General features: G+C 39.9%; 1 long non-coding RNA gene across 7 annotated transcripts in view; it reads left to right on the forward strand.

Annotated features, from left to right (window-relative positions):
- Nucleotides 1–1,158: 1,158 nt before the first annotated feature.
- Nucleotides 1,159–19,142, forward strand: part of LOC102152669 — a 30,296-nt gene continuing 12,312 nt past the window's right edge. For 6 of the 7 annotated variants that reach the window (XR_005353333.1, XR_005353334.1, XR_005353336.1 and 3 more), the window contains exons 1-2: nucleotides 1,159–1,560; nucleotides 4,044–4,310. This is a non-coding gene — a long non-coding RNA (uncharacterized LOC102152669). Of the gene's footprint in view, nucleotides 1,561–4,043; nucleotides 4,475–19,142 lie in introns of those variants that run through there. The other variant, XR_005353331.1, reaches the window with a different exon arrangement.

Below are 19,142 nucleotides of genomic sequence, written 5' to 3' on the forward strand. Positions count from 1 at the left end.
CACTGCCCTTTCAGCTTTAGGCTAAACCCCACACTTCAGAGGTCTTTGTATTATCTGCAGAGCAAGAGCAGGTACAGGTTTCTATAGACAAGAAATACAGGACAACCTCCTTCCTGTGATGTACAGACACAGTACTCCAAATTATGAGATATTACATATAGTGAGCCAGCACAGTGCAATGCTATTACAAATGTATGTAAAAAAAAATTTTGCATAAAAATTGGACTTCAGCACTCAGTGATATTCAGCACTCAGTGATATAGCCCCTGAAAACTTGCAATAAATGACTACTCATATCATCATTCACATGTTCTACAAACCTTTACTGAACACTCTTAGTGCAAAGGACCACAACAGGAGGAGTTAGAAATCACAAGTGATGCCCACCTTGATCCTATAGGCACTAAATTCAGTCCTGTGGGATTGCAGGGAAATCAAGCAAAGGAATCACTTTCTTCTCCACACCTCCCTTTTAAATTAAAAGGACCAATTGAAAAAAACAAAATCCTTTTTGTCAACAGCCTGCCTCTTTTTATACTTCCACTGAACAAAATGTTCAAGGACAAAATCCATTGCGGAGATAATAAGGAAGAAGGACTCTCTGCAGCAGCAGGTGTGAGATGAACGGAAGCATGACAGGGTTACCTATGGCGTCCAATTTTCCAGAGAGGGCTTTTCTGCCTGGTTGGGCAAGACAAAGAAAGTAAAGGCAAAAGATGGAAGGACACGTTTGTGCCAAGTTTAAAACTGTCTCAGAATATGTTCCTTCAAGATTTTCAATAGAGTTCAAAGCTTTTAGCTTCTCAGGTTGGCTTTTTTTTTTTTTTCCTGCTGAGAAATTGGAACATTTCATAGAAAATGAACCCTTGAAACTAAAATATATGTGGATAGATATTTTCCATAAAATATTTTACACATCGATCCATTTCATCAGACTCTCGGTTCATTAAATCTTAAAATTCAAGATTATTGTGTGCTTAATTAATCCAGGAGGCCATCAGACTGAGTGGGTGTGATGCCCTGCAGCCTACATAAGCAAATCCAAGTCTAAGCCTGCGAATGCCTCCAGGTTATGAAGTCAAAATGCTGACAACCAGTCACAAAGAGCTGGCGATGCTTGGCGCTGTAGCCAGTCAATAACTTCCCTTCCTGCTTCTGCACTTCACCTGTATCAGTCTCTCCCCTGGCTCCTGTCCACCTGGGTGCTATGAACCATAAATCCCAGTATATAATGGAGCAGCTCAATCCTCTGCTGGAGGCTCACCTAGGCCAAAATCAAGGTGTGAGCAATGCTGTGTGGAAGCTCTGGGGAACACCCCAGTTCAAGCTCCTTCAAGTTGTTGGCTGGATTCAGCTATGGGCAGTGCTGTGGCTGAGCTCCTCCTTTGCTGGCTGGTGGCCAGGCCAGGAATCTCCCTTGATACAGAAGGCTTCCTGTATCCCTCATCCTGTCATCCCTTTTGTCTCCAAACCAGCAACAGTAGGGGTCCAGTCAGTCCTTCTCATACTTCAAATGTCTCTTCCACGTCTCTACTACCTTCTCCTATCTTTTGAGTCCAGGTAGGGAAAATCCTGTGCTTTTTTTAAAGGCTCATGGGATTAGATTGGGCCCATCCAAACAGTCCAAGAAAATTTTTCTATTTTAAGGTCCATTAACTTAATTGCATAAGTTAAGTCTCTTTTACCACGTAACACAACATATTCACATGTTCTGGAATTAGGTTGTGGACATCTCTGACAGGCCATTCTGCTTATGACACCTACAGTTATTGAGGCAAGTTGAAAAGTCGTATTTCCTTCAAAACTGAAAAATTAGGTATAAAAATAATTCTGTAAAGCGATATTTTTCAGATATACACTCTCAAACATTCTGCATCATAAGTAAAGCCAACAATCTCACGTTGGGATTATTTTCATTCACTATAACTCAAAAAAATTACTCATTAGCTGCCTTTATCTGAGTTATTACAGTCTAATGAAGGCTGGAGAATGTGTCATTAGCCTTATTCTTGAAGCCTGATAGTGGTTAAGTCACTCATCAATGACCTCCAAGTCTTTACGATGTAATAGATAAGTTCATATTGACTAATGTGATAATAAACTCATGTCATTTTTCTTCGTAATCTAAGATAGAAAATGTTAAAAGCAGTGAAAATAGCTTCCATTAATTAAAGGTTGTCCATAGGAAAACAGCGGATGACAGCAGTGTTGTGATGAGGTTTAATTTTACAGATAAGACATTTGCTGAAGACTAGTGAAAGCAGATTCTCTGTCTCGATATTTGTTTTCCCACCTCTGGGTTTAGCATGTGATGCTATTATAGAAGGCTCTATTTCCAGACCTTTCGTTCCAGGAATGATATAATCAAGTAATATGTGACAATGTGTTACCTCACTGTTAGTAAGTGTGGTATTGGCAGTAAATTACCAGCACCCCATGGGTTACAAATGTGTGCGTTTGTGGGTGTTGCCTGAGGCCATAAAAACAGGCTTAAATATATTTGCATATTGTCAGAAAAATTCATTAACCTTTTTATTTTCAGAGAGAACTGTGTGAAGTATTCCTACATACTAGAAACCATGGGAACAAACATAAATTGAATCACTTGGATATTTAGGTTTCTAGCTTCTTGTCACATTGAAAAATAAGTAGCACCACAGGATTTCCAATATCCACCTCTCTCTACTTGATGCAGAAGGCATTTTGATCCATAATTAAATTTGTGCTCTTTCTTGCTAAAAGAATTGAAATGTCCTACAGTGCTTTATAAGAAGTTTTGACATTATCTTTCCATTTAGAGCCATGTTACGACAGCTCACAATTTTCCCTCTAAAAGGGCATAGAAAACACATCACACACTAATTGAGGCCCTGCCGAATCGGGCAAAACTCAGATCTCTTTCAGCCAAACTGTAACTTAGGATAACTCTAAGTGTATAATAAACTAAGTCAAACTAACTCCAAAAATAATACAATAAGGAAATATGTTTTTTCTACTCTAAACAGTTCTTATTATGAACGTTGCTCCTTCTCCCTCTCATCCTCTTTCCCTTTCTCTTCTATCTCTTCCTCCTTCACTAATAAAATAGTCTGAGCTCTCAGAGCAACAAGATGTGATGGATATCTGATTATATATATTAACAAATCTAAACACAGAATGCTGTTCCATGAGAAGAAATGAAGTAAATGAAGTAAATCATGAAACAAAACAGGATGGAGTCACCTCTGATAAAGAGACAAGGCAGAAATGTATACTTTAGGCATCTGAGATCTACTGGTTCCATAGATTAAATCATTCCTGCCCACTGTTCTGAAGGAATTAATTCATATACTTTGTTCATTCCATTCTTTTAACCTTTTAACAAACATTTGACCAAGAAGCTACTACACACCAAGCATTGTGCTTAGTGGCTGGGAAGACAATGGTTCCAAACCCAATCCAGTCCATGCCCTTGTGATTGTTAAGAGTTTATTAGGGAAGAAAGATAATAATCAAATAATCACACTGAAAGATTACCTGCAAATTAGTATCTTTTCCTGTGTCATAAGGAAAAGAGCATGTAACAAGGCCAGGAGCTTTACCAAAAGCATGGCCTTTGCAATCCTGAGATTTGCAGAATGAGTAGGAGTTAGTTAGGCAAAGTTAAGTGGAGGTGGCTAAGAGAGTCTTTCGAGCAGACCCTGGGTGGTTGGGGTGGGAGGGTACGTTTTGCTTTAAGGAAGAAAGAAAGAGATATAGAACTTTGAAAGAGATTTGCTTCAGTTTGTTTCAGAAGCTAGTTTATCAAAGATGGGACCCAGCAGAAGGAAGAATGATTCTTGTGGTTTGAGAGTCTTCAGTTGAGCAGCTCATCAACATGTGTAGGCACTATGTTCGCAGGACCTGCCAGGAGAGCTGAGGAGGAATGGTCACAGGGTCCCGAGCCACACAAGGCTCAGAGGGGAAGAGTTCAGGCACTCAGAGTTTCTCTCTCTCTCCTGTTGGTCCATTGAGATTTCAAGTCTCATCATTTAACCATATCTTGTTTTCATTTTTGTTTTCAGGATACTTGTCTATACCACTGGTCAACAGCAGCAGTCTTGGCCTCTTTGCTGATGACTGCCATCAGAGCTTCTTGTGACTTCATAGTTGAATTTCAGTCATTTGATGAGTGGGTGACTGCATAAAAAGCATTACAGCCTCTGGAGAAAACACCACCATAACTATGGAGAAAAGCATTAACATGAGATTACTAGTAAGCCTTGGACAATGCCTCTTAACGAAGATCCAGTCTGATCCAGTCTGATCAGAGAAATCTCATCTCTAGCCAGGTATGCAGAAAGGAAGGCCTGATATGAATAGATTTCCATATAATATGGACTGACCCAAAATGACATGAATAGGGGAAGAAACTTAAAGAATGTCAGAGAAGGAAAATACTAGGACACGGAAAAAAAAAAAAGGAAAAAGATAAAGAAGGAGCCAGTAATCAATTGCTCGCAATGGGTTTGGATCTGAAGTTCTGGAGAAAGATGTCTACTTTAAGATGTCATGTGTTCTTGGAGAGCCCTAGAGATTCTCAGTGTTTGATCTTACATTGGCATGAATGTCTAGGAAGTGGGTGTGGGTTGTTCCCTTTTAAAAAAAGAGACATGAATCCAAGGCGCAGTTCCCAGGAGTTTCACTGCAGTGTTGGTGGCTCAGAACCCCTCCTCTAAGGTTTAAGAGCACTTTAATATCACTTTCATTTTCAGTAGAGAACATCTCCAAGCTGAATGTCATGCATTGTTTAGAGTAATTTATCCTTGGGTAAAACCAAATGAGCTTAATGAAAATAAACTTGGCCTTAAAGTTCTACAGCATTGGGGCACCTGAGTGGCTCAGTTGGTTGAGCCTCTGACTCTTGATTTGGCTCAGTTCATGATCTCAGGGTGGTGAGATCGAGCCCTATGTCTGGCTCTGTGCTGAGCAGGGAGTCTGCTTGAGATCTTCTCTCTCCCTCCCCCTCCTACTCACCACCCCCCACCCAAGCTTGCTCTTTCTCTAAATAAATAAATAAAATCTTTTTTAAAAAAGTTTTATAACATTAGCCTGTATCAGCCTGTGAACAGAGTCAAGGATAAGGCCAATATCCCCATACACATGGGCATCTAGTGGCCAGCTCAAATGGGGATAGTCTATGAATTCCTGTTATAATCTGCATAGTCGAGGAGCTAAGAGTGAAACCTTCGGCCACAGCAACTGTAGCTGCCCAGAGAATTTTGCAAGTTTCCATTTTAATGTGTTATTCATGGTTCCTGATTTCTCTGAGGACTGGTCATGGTTGGACCCATGAAGCTTGTGGGTGACAGGCAAAGCCACACAAAGTTTCTTACGTTCCATTCTGGCCACATGAGAACCCCTAAAAGAAGACAAATAGATGTGTTACTCAAGTGGGAATCCATTTGCAAATGTTCTAAATGACTAGAAGTTTTGGTCCATGTCCTTGCCCCACTTTTACAGTTTTTCAAAGAGTTTGGGGCTTGGCAACTGGAACATGCAGCAAAGATGTGCTCTGTAATCTCACTAAGGTTTCCCTGTTAATACTTAGGACATTTTTCAATTTTCTTTTCCATGGATGGTTATGGCTTGGCTTTTTAGACACTTTATCTCAGTCTTTCAGTGCAGAACAAATAACCATCTTGGTGCCACCAGATGCCATCTGGGTGAAGCAAACAATCCGATCTTTCCAAATGTGTTATTTCAGAATCAGGTGGTGGAATCTGGAATCAACTCAAGATCTGATGCCAATAGTCAGAAATTCACTTTGGCTTTGAATTTTGGACTTATTGGGTATCCTGAATGTGTTCACATAGCTTGTTTAGTATATTAATCTGCTAAAAGATGAACCTTAGCTTCTTGAGAACTGCTTATATGTGGTTGCCTTGTTTAACTGGAGTACATCAGCTGCAGTCAAGAAGTTGTGTTTCTTCCAAAGTAGATCCAAGTCTTGAATCACTCCAAAACCATTTCTGTATAGACATTTGCTCTTTTATCTCAGCGAACTGGCAGGCCATTTCTGTATAGACATTTGTTCTTTTGTCTTAGTTAACTGGCAAGCCTTAGTAAGGGCTACAATTTTGGCAACTTGCACAGATTTCATGTCTTGGAGAGGGTTAGATTTAAACAAGTCTCAGTGGGTTGATTGCATATCCAGCTTGATAGCTTTCTTGTTCAGTTCTCAAACAGGATTCATCTACACATAATTCACAATCTAGGATATCTAAAGGGGTTTCAAGAAGGGTCAGATAAAACCAAGGAAAATTTCCAAATAAGTTCATAGCAGTCAGGAGTCCCTACTCCAGGAGAAGAATGGCAGGTTTTAGGGTATTTCAGCAATGGATAGAAATGTGTGCTGGTAAAAGCTAAAGGATTTCAAAAGAAACATTCTAGAAACAGAAAAATGTCCTGTGTTTTCAGTCAAAAGGAAGATCTGAATGGTATGAGGGATCATGGGGTTAAGTGGAGATCTTAAGTCTAAGTCAGCAGGGCCCTCTGTTGACCTTGAGCTGCTGCCACTGTGTGCAAACAAGGAGGGCAGGTTTTGTTATGATATAAATGTGAAGATATAATAAGCAATGGATCTTGGATGTCCATTTTCTTGTTAAGTTAGAATCCACAGAACTTGTCTCAATGTACAAATAGAAAGAAAGATTTATGATTATCGGAGAATCCTTTAAGTTGTAAAAATCATTCTTTAGTGACTCTGTATAATACAAGGGCTCAAGAGTGTCAGCTTTCATTAGCTTATAGGAAGGAGAAGCTGGTCCAAAAAATGTTAGGAATCCAAAGTCTACAATATCCTATGGGACCAAGAAACCTCTAAGATGTCTTTTGTTAATTGGCCAAGAAAGTCATGAACAGGTTCCAATCTTTAAGGGGAGAGAGACTCTTAATTTTTATTTGACGTCATGGCCAAGAAAATGTACTTGGGTCTGGTAAAATTGGAGTTTATCCTTAGAGACTTTGTGTCCCCATACACTTATAATGTCAGCAAGTGGAAGAAATTGATTCTGTAAGACTCTCAATCTTAAGAACAAGCAGAAGAACATCCATATATTGTATAAAAGTGGAGTCCTTGGGAAATTGGATGTCTCTAATAGTTCAGGTATAGTTGAATATTGGCGGGAAGGAAGAGGATGCTTCTGTAAACCCTTGGGCACAAATGTCCATGTGTATTATTGATTTTCCAAAGTGAATCCAAATGGGTACAGTGAGTCTAGGAGAAAGGATATAGTAAAGAATGCTGATCATAGTTCTATAGCTAGAAAGTAAGCAGTAGTCTCAGGGATCGAGAAGATGATGATATTAGAGATAACAGAAGCAGGGAAGTGAAATCTCCCTAATCGCCCTCAAATCTTGTGCAAAGTGGTAGTCACAACAATTTGTCTTTGAGATGGACTGGACAGAGGTATTACAAGGCTAGTATGAGAATAATAAGCCCTTGCTGGAGGTGCATGGATATAATGGGCCATAGTCCTTCAATAGATTCCTTTCTTCAGTGAGTATTTGGGCATTTTCAGCAAGAATATAGCAAGATTTATTGAAATATTTACAAGTACAGCCTCTTTTATATGTCCCAAATCTTAACCATCTTTGGTCAAGAGGCTATTAGGGACACATTCAAAGTCTAGGGTGTCCATACAGGAGGCATGGGGGAGTGGTAATCAAGCTGTGCTATTATCAGGTTGTAAGCCAGCGATTCTTCTCCCTCTAAGAGTTCTAGAAATACTCTATCTGGTCCACATTTAATAATAGCACCCCATTTGCAAAGTAAATCTCATCACAACAGATTCACCACCTGGCTTCTATTACTCCATCATCCTGATGGGTGATACTGACCCATTACCATTGCTACCACTCCTCCTGCCAGCCCTGGCCTGAGAGAGAGCCACCACTGAGCTTCTTACTGATGCTGTGCCCCAACTGCCAGTGAGTGATTAATGTCTCTGGTGAATGTTGTATCCTCTGGGCCTTCTCAAGGTCTTCTGGCTTTACCTGAAATACCCACAACTGCTCTCTACTTCCCCCCCTCAGCCTCTTGATTTCCTCCTCTGCCATCTGCCAGAGTAACTCAGGCATTTCCTCCTCATGGAGAACAGCCCATCCTTTTTTTTTTTTTTTCCAGAATTCTAAGAGCTACAAAACTCCCATCATGTGGGTTCCTTGCCAGAGTGTTAAATTCCAAGGCCTGAGAAGGTGCTCTTAAGTTAATGAATTCCTACTCATCCAACTTTACATTCCTACTCCTTTGATCAAACAACTTTAAAATCCAACCCTAGGCATGCTCCCCTCACACCAACTAAGCCAAGTCTTACAGCTCCTTCAGGGCAGAGTGTCCTTCCTCACTTATCAGGCCTGATATGTCTCTAGCTAGGTCATGCTGGGTTTTAGTTATTGGGCTAGCACTGATTTAACATACGGTGTATTAATGGGAAATTTCAGGATAACAAGACCAACAGGTTGGGAAAGGATGGCCATTGAAAAGATAGCTTAATACTCACCCTTCTCAAGAAAAGAGGGTATGTCATGCCATAGAGGGGCCACATGGGGAAGCCCTGGGATTTTTCAGGAGGCAGAGGGAGATGGGGAACAGTAAGCAAAAGCTTTTACTGTGGTTTCTACAGGAAAGAACAAGCAAAACCAGGTAAGTGGCTTATGATTGGCTGGCTTGAATAATTTCAGTGGTCTCTGGGACATGGAGCTGTCCCTTGTTGTCTGGCACCTGGACCTGGAGTGATTAGGGCAGCTCCTGATGGTTATCTGTTTCCTAGCAGGAAAGAAATTTCTGCAACATTTTCCCTGTAGCCACTAGGAGGGAAGGGTGGACCCTCTGTGAGCTCTGAGGTTCATGGATCTACAGAGCCAAAATCTTCAGAGGCATTTATCCAGACGTCCCTACCTCATATTTCAAGGCCTCTCATTTTCCCAATCTTACACCTTCCCTAGTATCATAGACCTACCTTGGTTGAGCATTCAAATGTCTCTGAAGCCCTGGGACTCTATAAAATCCTTAGTCATCTGCTCTTCCACTGCAAGGGGAAATGACATGTTTGTAAGCCACTACAGAGGCTCTCTGGCTCTTACAAAGTAACAAGTCTTTGCCTGCTAGTTAATGGCTCTCGATTCTTTGTTACCCTTCATCAGGGCATATCCATATAAGTTAGCCTAAACCAACTGATTCCACTGTCTTTGTAAGCATTGTCACTCTCCCTCCCTCCCCATGTCTTTCAAATTCATGAGTCGCGGAACCTGCAAGGCATCCCTGCAACTGGGCCGCCTCCTGGTTCCGGGGATCACCCAGGCGCCACACACCACTCAGCATAATGTGTTCTTCACCCATTGGGTGGTGATTGAGCCAGTCCAAAACCCCTGTCTTCCTGCCAAGCTTTTGGACCATTCTTGGTACCATTTCTATTACTTGGCCAAGAAGCAGATGCCAAGATGGGATCAGATACACAAGAAACATATTGTAGGAAGAGGCAAGAGAAGGCAAGAAGATAATTCAGATCACAATGCAAGTCTGAGGCTTGCAGAAGGAGACGGAAGAAGGGAACATACAATAGAAAGAGTATTGGACTGCAGGGCAATTCAAGAAATGTTCAGCCAAGTCCTCAACTGAAAGTCACCCTCAGGATGAGTCCTGCATCTCAGAATGAGCCTACCCTAGTATTCCTGCCACACTGGATCACAGGCGTGGAGTGGCCAACAGAAGCATGGCCCTGATGTGAACGTGACGGAGGATCCAGAAGGTGCCACCTGGGGCCATCCTTCAGTGACTTACCTCTTACATTCTCTCAAATGCAGAAATGGAACATTCAACTACACTGGCTTAGCTAACTTCAAATTAACCTGTACCAAACAGGTGTGTAAAACAATTCTTGAATATGTTATATGGTGGTACCTTCCTATCTAATTATATTTATTACTCTTTTAAAAAAAATACTTTTTTGGGCTTATTACCCTATCTGCGTGTGTAGCTGAATAGATGGGCGTGTCAGCAGAGGCTCCCTCCAGATGCCTTCCTCTCTGTCTTCTGTTTATTGAATTGTTTCTTGGTTTCTATCCAAATATCCTCAGATACCTGGCCTCCCTAAGCCTTCAGTTGGAAAGAGTAGGCATTTTACAAAAATATATGAACTACAGTGCTATGAAGTTTCATTCATTCATCCATTCATTCATTCATTCATTCATTCATTCTGCCATGTTTTCATTAATTCAATGCCGCTATTAATCATCCTCTATGTACCAGACACTCGGAAGCTCTGAGAGCCCATAAAGCTGACAACATGCAATTATTCAAAACACACGATGAGCACCTGCTTCTTAGCAGTCTTCTCTCCATCCACAGGTTACCAATGATAGGACGGTATCCTTTACAAATTATGTAAGCTATCCTATCCTAACAAGCACATCAGACACAATCAGAAGGAAACAATCTCCAGCTGTTTTCCCTACAAAGAATACATATGTAGATTTTGCCATCAAACTCCTAACTACATGAATGAAAACCTCTATTTTCCTCGGGAAAGATTTTCTAAACCACTTACTGAGTCAACTTTGGATGCAGTCACAGCATATTGCAAATCAAGAAGAGAGGTTTCAGATCAGAATAACCTTAGGGCAAGTAAGAAGGTAAAAAAAAAAAAGATATTTCTGAAATTATCCAATGGATATTCAAAGAAACTGGCTACAATTAAACCTCACCTCCAACAGGGCCATGCTGAAAACCACAGACTATAGGTCCCACTTTAGTTTAACAGACCTGCAAGGTAGCTGATGTTTTGACATTAATTGAAAAGAACCTTGTATTTGCTAGAGTTGAAATTTCTGAGACTGTCAATGCACTTACTGAAAATTCATTTGAGAATCCCCTTCTGATGTCTGTTTAACCTGAGTTTCAAACCCCCAGGAAAATCATGATCTCTTCATCTATGTCTTATAGAGCAGGAGGCAAGACACTTAATAAACTGAACAAGACTTTAGAAAGATGGAAGTCTTAAATTTGAATTCAATCCATGGCTTCTTTGCTACAGACGCTCTTTTTCCTGGAGAAACCTCAGGCTGTTACAAATGAGAAGCAGAGGTGGGATAGCCTACCCTATCACATACAAATGTTTCCTATCTGAGGGCTGCAGCTGATTGATTTGTTTCTCCTAAGGCAGACCAAGAGGAGTATCTCTCCATGAAGACAATTGGATGTAAAGTAGTGGCAGGTCAGAATGATGACAACAACAATGAAGCAATAGTACCAATTAGCAGAAGAAACAATTAATATAAAATAAATGAGTGATTCCAAAGGCTTTCACTTTTGTAATAATTGGCTAAACATTACAGGAGAGGGGTTCTTAAATTTAGGGGCCATCATGAGACAAGGTTTTGTCTAACTCATGATCATTACTGTCACAGTCCCTCAAACCCCGACACAGACGAGTCACTTCATGCATGCACACAGTCATTCATTCACTCATTGTGTTCTTGGATGTTGTTGTCCTTATTGTCATGAAGAATGGTATTGTTGCATGACTGCTACCTTTTAATGCTGAGAAGGCAATGGGTTTTGTAGCTGTCCTTCAAATGCAAGAATACAGGCAGATACTAAAATAAGCCTTTAAAACAATGGGGCTGAAATCAGCCTATTTTGCTTCCCATAGTTCTGTTGACAAAATAAATCTATGTAGTGATTTCAGGTCAGATATTTTGGCTTTACAAAATTACATGGAAATGGAAATGCTCACCAAAAATTCGATTGAGCCAGCGGCCTACAAACAACCCATAAAATGTGGTATCTGTAAACAACATGTGAACACGAACATTTACTGCCCCAGCTCTGCTATATGAAGACTGTAAAACTGTCCTTCATTCTATACCGTCAAGGTCAAAAGAATAAATCAAATCCAAATAAATTTTTTTTCTAAAATCCATATGCACCAAGAAACTCTAAAAGTCCCTGGGGTAAAAAGAACTCTTTCTAGTCTGGCTTTGTATTTCCTCTCTGTTCCTAACTGTTCAGAAACATACCCAAGTGATTCAGTATCATCACAGGCTACTCACCTCCACATCTTTCCCTTTCAAATAGTTTATACTGTGAAATCACAAAGGCACTGATTGTCATTCTCAAAAGACAGAATCACTCTACTATCACATCAAAAGCATTTGAATAGTTCCTCTAGTTATGGAGAAGGTTAAAGCTAAAATGTTGAAACTGTTGCATTATTATTTTGAAATGAAATAGCAAGCCACATGAGACAGCTCAATTGGCACAGAATTGTGCATGCTTGGAAAACTAAAGACAAATGCCTAGACTATGCTCAGTATCTCTTATATTTGATTTATGTTTATTTTCCATGTGCAAGTCTCCATATGTTCTAGTTTTCCATTAAGAAACAATGGGGGTTCCTTCTGAAGCTAATTGAACACCTGTGAATTCCCATAGGCTGTAACTGGGGACAGTAATATGTTTGATTAAGTGACTGCCTTAAATTTCAAACGTACTAAGTTCAACTTCTGTGTTGGGATTCTATTTTCATGAGAAGTTTATTTTAATTTTAGTGATTATATGCAATGGACAGAATTACAGTAGCTAACAGGTGTACGATTTCAATTTTCTGATAATAGAAGTAGGAAAAGTTCCTCAACTTTGAGCTTCTGAAATTCACATATCACCACAAGGGCAGAACAACCAAGCAATACTTAAAGATTAAAACATCGTCTGTCCTAGACTTCTTCGTATGTCCCTCAGACTCCGAGCACCTTGTCTGCATGGATTATACGTAAAATATAGCATATTCCCTTTTCTGGACTCATCTTCCAGCTAAGTAAGAGCTGTACTGTTTTCCTCAAGCTTCTAACAAATTCCAACGACTGGCTTCTAGAATAAACTCCCAAGTAAGACAGGTCACTGTGATCCTCTTTTTCTGAAGATATGGATTACCTTGTGGGTACCATGAAAACTCTATCGATTTTTCTCCAGGTAATTCAGCACCAAGCCAGGCTGTATTGGCTGCTACGGAGGAACTTTCTCTTAAGGAATTTACACAATTGCGGTAAAATACCAATGTTTCCAACAGCACAACTCTCCCAAGGGAGCACTCATTTGTTTAGGATTTCTTTATGAAATGAGACTAAAAGAATAGCTGTCTGAGGGGGGGGGGTTTCTCGGCCTTTTAATCTACTGCCCTTCTGCAAAACGAATCTTCACTCCATATCTAGTTTTGCAATTAATTCACTCAGACTTAGCAATAAATTAGAGCTTCGTGCTGTGAGTATATGCATTCTTCACCTTACACACATCCCCTCCACCTGGAGCCCGTTTCTTCTCCCACTTCTCTTTGTGAACCATTGTCTCAGAAAGTCAAACCTAGAGAGAAATCTGCAAGCTGCCATCTAAGGAGTTTTTTATCAACATAATCTAAGCTGACGATATAGGTCCCCTAAAATGACTAATAAAACCACAAAATACAGACTCGTGAGAAAGTGTTAAAAAGCATTCTAGCTAAGGTACAGTCCTGATCTTTTAAGGTAAACCATATAAAGCTAATCTTCTGAGAAAATTCATTCCACGGATCTTGGCAAGACGTCTTTCTTTCCTCTGTCTCGTTTCTTGTTCAAATGTCACATCGTCAAAGAGGCCTGAATACAGCGTCACACGTAATGCATCCTCTGACCACATGGCTCACCATGCCTGGGTTTTTCCTCCTAGCACTCATTAGCGTCTAACTTTATATTATGAAAGTACTTGCTTTCTGATTATTTCTCTCTTCTGGTAGAATGCAAGCCCCATGCGGGCTTGGTCTGTTATATTCGTGTCTATTCCCCAGCACATAGAAGAGCAGTACTTGGTAGTCACTCAATAAACGTGTATTAAAGGAGTAAATGAATATGTGTGTCCTGAATTCCAGATGTAAAGTCACTCAAACACAAAGGGAGGAAAATAAAGCAAGATGAAAGGTCCTAACACAGGACTTCTTCCCTAAAAAACAAATACCATCACAAGGCTTAAGCCTTAAAACCTAGAGAAGTAAATTCAATTAGACCTGGCAGCTTCTAAAAGATACATATAGATACATATTATATGTATCTATACATATATAATATATATGTATTATAATTATATATTATAATTATAATTTTATATAATATATTATCATATTTTTCCACAAGGATGGAAATCCATAGTTTCCAAACCACTAACATCATTTTAAATTGTGTAATTATTCTAGAAACAATACTTAAAGCATATGAATAAGCTCATTGCCAACAATTAACACTCAGGAACTTAGAGCCTCTTGCTCAAAGTATGCATCTGGGCCAGTTTTGTCACATTGATTATTACATTGATTGTAGGCTTTTAGGAAAAGAAAAGTGGGAATCTGGGAATGATGCCTCCTTAACGCCAGGGACAAGTCTAGCGCAATCCCCAGCTGTCAAAGTTTTGAGAGTAAAGGCCCTGGGGTCATTCTCTGTAGCAAACTTGCTGAGGCTTTCAGGCTTACAGGTATGAGTGCCAGCGATGAATCTCCCTTGGCTAATCAGAAGCTTCCTGTCAGAAGGTATGCCCTCTGACAGGGTCCCCTGAATAGCACCCCCCAGAGTTCTCCTGGACCAGAGAACCCATCAGTCTCCCAACTCCATGGATCCTTGTATGAGCACTTCCAGCTTTTATCGTTGGCCGAGAATATTATCAGGACAGATATGGATAGAAGCTTTTGTCCCTTTTATTTGCTCTCTCCTATGCAAAACTTGGGATGCCAGTGCACTTCATATGCTCCTGTACATGTCACTGTTACCCAGAGCCTCAGGGTCACCGAGCAAATAAAATCATCAGCGTCAATTGTAGGTTATTTCTCAGTCTCTGGTTTGAGGCATCATAAAAGAGACATCTTTTCATAGTGTTATTGAAATATTCCAAAAGAAGCATATCCTGTCCCAGCCCTTTTGAAGAACTTTTCTTACCCCCTCCCCATTTATGTCTCACACTGAACACTCAATTTGCGCACAGTCCTACAATTGTGCTGTCTTGTGGTTATTCTTGTCCTAATTTTTCTTCATCAGTCAGTCAGGTTAACCTTTACCGAGAGTCTTATCTCATCTGGAGTGCTCTTCCATCATTCCCCAAGTGCTGTCTTCTCTAATATTTCCACTTTTATCACTTAATTTTATTATTTGGTGTTAAATGTAACCCTGCCTGCCAATACCTGGTAAGTCGTTCCTCTGATGACCGCCTCTCACACCACGCCTCAAGCAGAGCATGGCAGGCAGCCCCCCTGGAGACTGCCTGGGGCCTCACTTGCAGAACATTCCACCTGTAGGCCACTCACCCCTTCATATCCTGCAGGGGCGCTAATGGTATGGGGCAGTGGAACCTTTAACTGCTGCAGCCTAAGTAGGGGCAGCCCTCAATCCCCCAGAACAAATCCTTGAGAAAAGGAGCCACTGACTAATTTTTTATGAAGGAGAAGGAGCGTGGTGTGAAACGAGCAGTGGAGGCAGTTTCACCTACGAGTAACCTGCTTCCATTGTTTAATTAAAAATACACATTTTTACAGGCTCCATAAATGAGATGGCTATACAGGCACAATAAAATCTTCATGAAAAGATTCTAATTATACAGCAGAATCACTGGGGATTTCTACAGGCAGAATGAATGCATCTGCATCTTTCCAGTACTGTAGAGGCAAAATTGGCTTCTTGCTTTACAGTATCCCTTCGCATTCTTTGTTACCTGAGCAGCGAAAGCCAAGCCTGCCTGCTGTATAAGCATCCATCCTTGTTTCCAAGTCTCTTGTTTTACAGTCCAGAAGAGCATCATTAATGAAATAAAACACCATTCACACAAAGAAGGCGAAGCAGCAACAAGCATGTGGCAAATGACTCCTGACAAACAGACAAATCATTAATCACTGATTACCAACAAGGTACAATTATCTGGAGCAGTGCAATGATTATAAGTCATGCCGATGAGCAAGGCTTTTTTTTTTTTTCTTGACCCCTGAGCAAGTACACAAAGGCACATGGGGAGGGGAGGAGAAAAAGCATATTTAACATGATTTCCCTCCATCTGCCCATCACGGCATTTCCAACTGTCACGCCTCGTCGGTGCTCAGGGGAACAGCTTCATGGAAGCGATGCAAGGTTTCTAAATAATACATCAAAACTGGGCTCATCGTTTACCTTCATCATTATTTCTCGGTGTCACCTAGCTGGAATCCTATTTTCATGTTCATTTCAAATTTCCATAGCCGTCCCGGGCTGCAAGGTACAGGGGAATAAAGAACCCTTTGAGAGAGTGTGAATGTCATGAGCAAAGAATTGTTTGGGATCAACAGGCAAACAAAGAACCGTGGTGAAAATTGCAGGTGGAAAGAAGGATGCTCATTACTCCCTGACACAAAAAATGTATGTCTTTCCTGTCTGTGCACCTATGTGGTCCATAGGGACCTGGAGACCATTGGTTGAGTGTGACACCGTGTTCTGTCATAGCTGAAGAGAAATGGCTGTAATATGGGAACCACACAGGGAACGGCATCTGATAGATGGAAATGAAAAATCCTATGAAAGAACCATTGGAAAGCCAAGCCCCATCCGTTATGCCATTGAGCATCATTTGCATGCCAAACCCTGTATTAGTCTTTTACAACAGTTATTTTTAACTATGTCATGAAATATTTACTTGACAAAAAAAAAATCATTTGACTATCTTTGGAACAAAGTTCTTGATAAATCATGGAAATCACACCGTTCTTCTTATATATGGCATTTTCTTGACAATAGTCATAGTATCAGGAAGTTGGGAATCTAATGAAATGCTCAAAATAATAATTTTCATTCTTTTTAACATATGAAATACTTTCAAGTAATTGTGTTTTCTCATCAGGAAATCTGGCGTATAATCAAAATAATGATTTATTTCCCACAAAGATTTACTTTAGCACTCTATAATGCTCAACTTGTTTTCTGCTAAATGAGCTTAAATAACATTTATCAATATTAATCCTCACTTGGATGTAGGGAAGAGAAAATGAGAAAAATCAGCCATTCTTTGACACATCTAATATTTTGTTAATCATTCCTTTTTGCTTTTCTTAGAAAACATCACACACTCTGGCTCTGACGGTTGCATAAATCCAACAATTAATTTTGACCAACATTAACTGAAAAGGGTACAAAATCCCTCAATAACAAAATTATAGTAAAAACTGAGCTGGAGTCATTTGAAAATTTCCACATTTTTAAGCTGTTTCTCCATCAGAACAACCCTTTACTCTCTGTAACATTGAAACCAGAAGCAATGTCCTAGAAAAGTCTTCAAAAAAGTAAAGGAATTTTGCTAGTCTAAGTAAATCTCAGTTTTGGTGGCTTTCACCCTCTTATCCTCTCAAATACTTCATGTCTTTGATGCCTAGAGTCCTTCAGGGTACAAACACGCCAGTTTCAACCTACCAAAAACACCAGCACTTCTGCTCTTGCTCAGCCATCCAAACGTCTAGCTTTGATGGCTCACCTAGTTAAGTTCAGCTAAAACTAAATTGGAAATCCAAATTTAAGTACCAGGCTACTCCATCTGAATTTACTATTCCAAGTTAGAGTAAGATCAGTAGATAATTACTTCCTGTGATGACCCGGTATTTTAATATTATTATACACTAGACTATAATTTCCTCAGTGGAGATCATGTCTTGCAAAGTTATAAAGCAAATGCATGTATCATTTCATTAACATAATGCAAAACTACATTATGCATGCCAGACTCTAAGGTCTGTAGGAACCCTAAGGGGTAAATGCATATATTAAGATTCTTTTTTTGTCCCCCTCCCCCATTTTTCTGAGGGCAAATGGGAATTTCCAGAGCCTTGAGGAAAACATCTCATCAATATTTCCTGAATTGATTTATGTTGGATTGATTCATGTTTAGTTCAGATGGGTCAAAGACGGAGTCAGACACAGTCTGGATTGAAAACCTGGTGTTGGTTACCCTGTGTGCCATCTAGGAAGCTCTCCCACCTTCTGTATACCTCATTTTCACTTCTGTAAAATCTGCCCAATCCCAGAGTTGAGTCTGTTTAGCAGGTGTGATGATAAAATGACATCACTAGCAAACTGTACAGGGAGAGAGGCCTGGTCACCAAACGTGGCCTCCAGTTCCTGGTCCATGGGACACACGGACTTTTATCTTAAATGGGATATTATTATATCTAGCTGTTACTATGCTGCATAAATGTACTTCATGCTAATCTTGCTCTGACATTTTCCTTTAAAAACAAGAATCTCTCTGCCTTATCACGTATCATAAAGATAAATACTGCAACATCACAAAAAATAAGTGATAATGTTTAAGAGGCTTCAAATTTCATCACGAACATAATCAAATAGTATTTGAAGCGGTTTTAGGTTCGCATAATTTCCCCTACTGAGGGCGTACTAAGTTTTCTATGAAATACTGCATCCGTCTAGACAAATAATAAAAAGCAGACACTGCATTTTCCACATCTATCGAGTGGATCGAAGCAGACAGTTTAGTATCTTGCCTAAAGCCACATAGCTAGTTAGAGCTAGATCCAGTATTAAAACCCAGGCCACCTGACCCTTGATGTCTCGCTCTCAACCATTATCCTTCCTGGTTACGTTTATTTGTCACGATGTCTCAGACACTGCCATCTAAAAATGTCTTGTTGTAAATTAACTATAAATCCATCTGGTCCCAGTTGCTGCAAAGAGAATTAGAGAACCTTCAGACATATGATATCATGAAACATCATTCCCAGGGGGGAAAAAATGCAACTTTTCCGATAAAAGTTGCATTAAAATTCTGAGAAGTTTTTAATTATCCAGTCTCTTTGGAAAATTTTAAACACAAAAATAAATTTGCACACATAGTAACATAAACGTATCATTATGGCTCAACAATAAGAAACAATCTTGAGGAGGAAAATAGTTGCTGACATCAGAAAAAATATCAAATTTAAAACCTACTATTATCGTAATCAGTACTAATAGTTGTGTTATGAAAAATATTCTCTTTCCAGTTCTTCCAAGGAAAAATGGAAATGTCAGAAAGGTAGCTAGCTTTGATTAGGGGAAAGTTTTTTTTTTTAAGCCATGGAAATATGAGGTCACTATGTCAG

Source organism: Canis lupus, chromosome 1 (genome assembly GCF_011100685.1).
Source record: "Canis lupus familiaris isolate Mischka breed German Shepherd chromosome 1, alternate assembly UU_Cfam_GSD_1.0, whole genome shotgun sequence".
Lineage (NCBI taxonomy): Eukaryota > Metazoa > Chordata > Mammalia > Carnivora > Canidae > Canis > Canis lupus.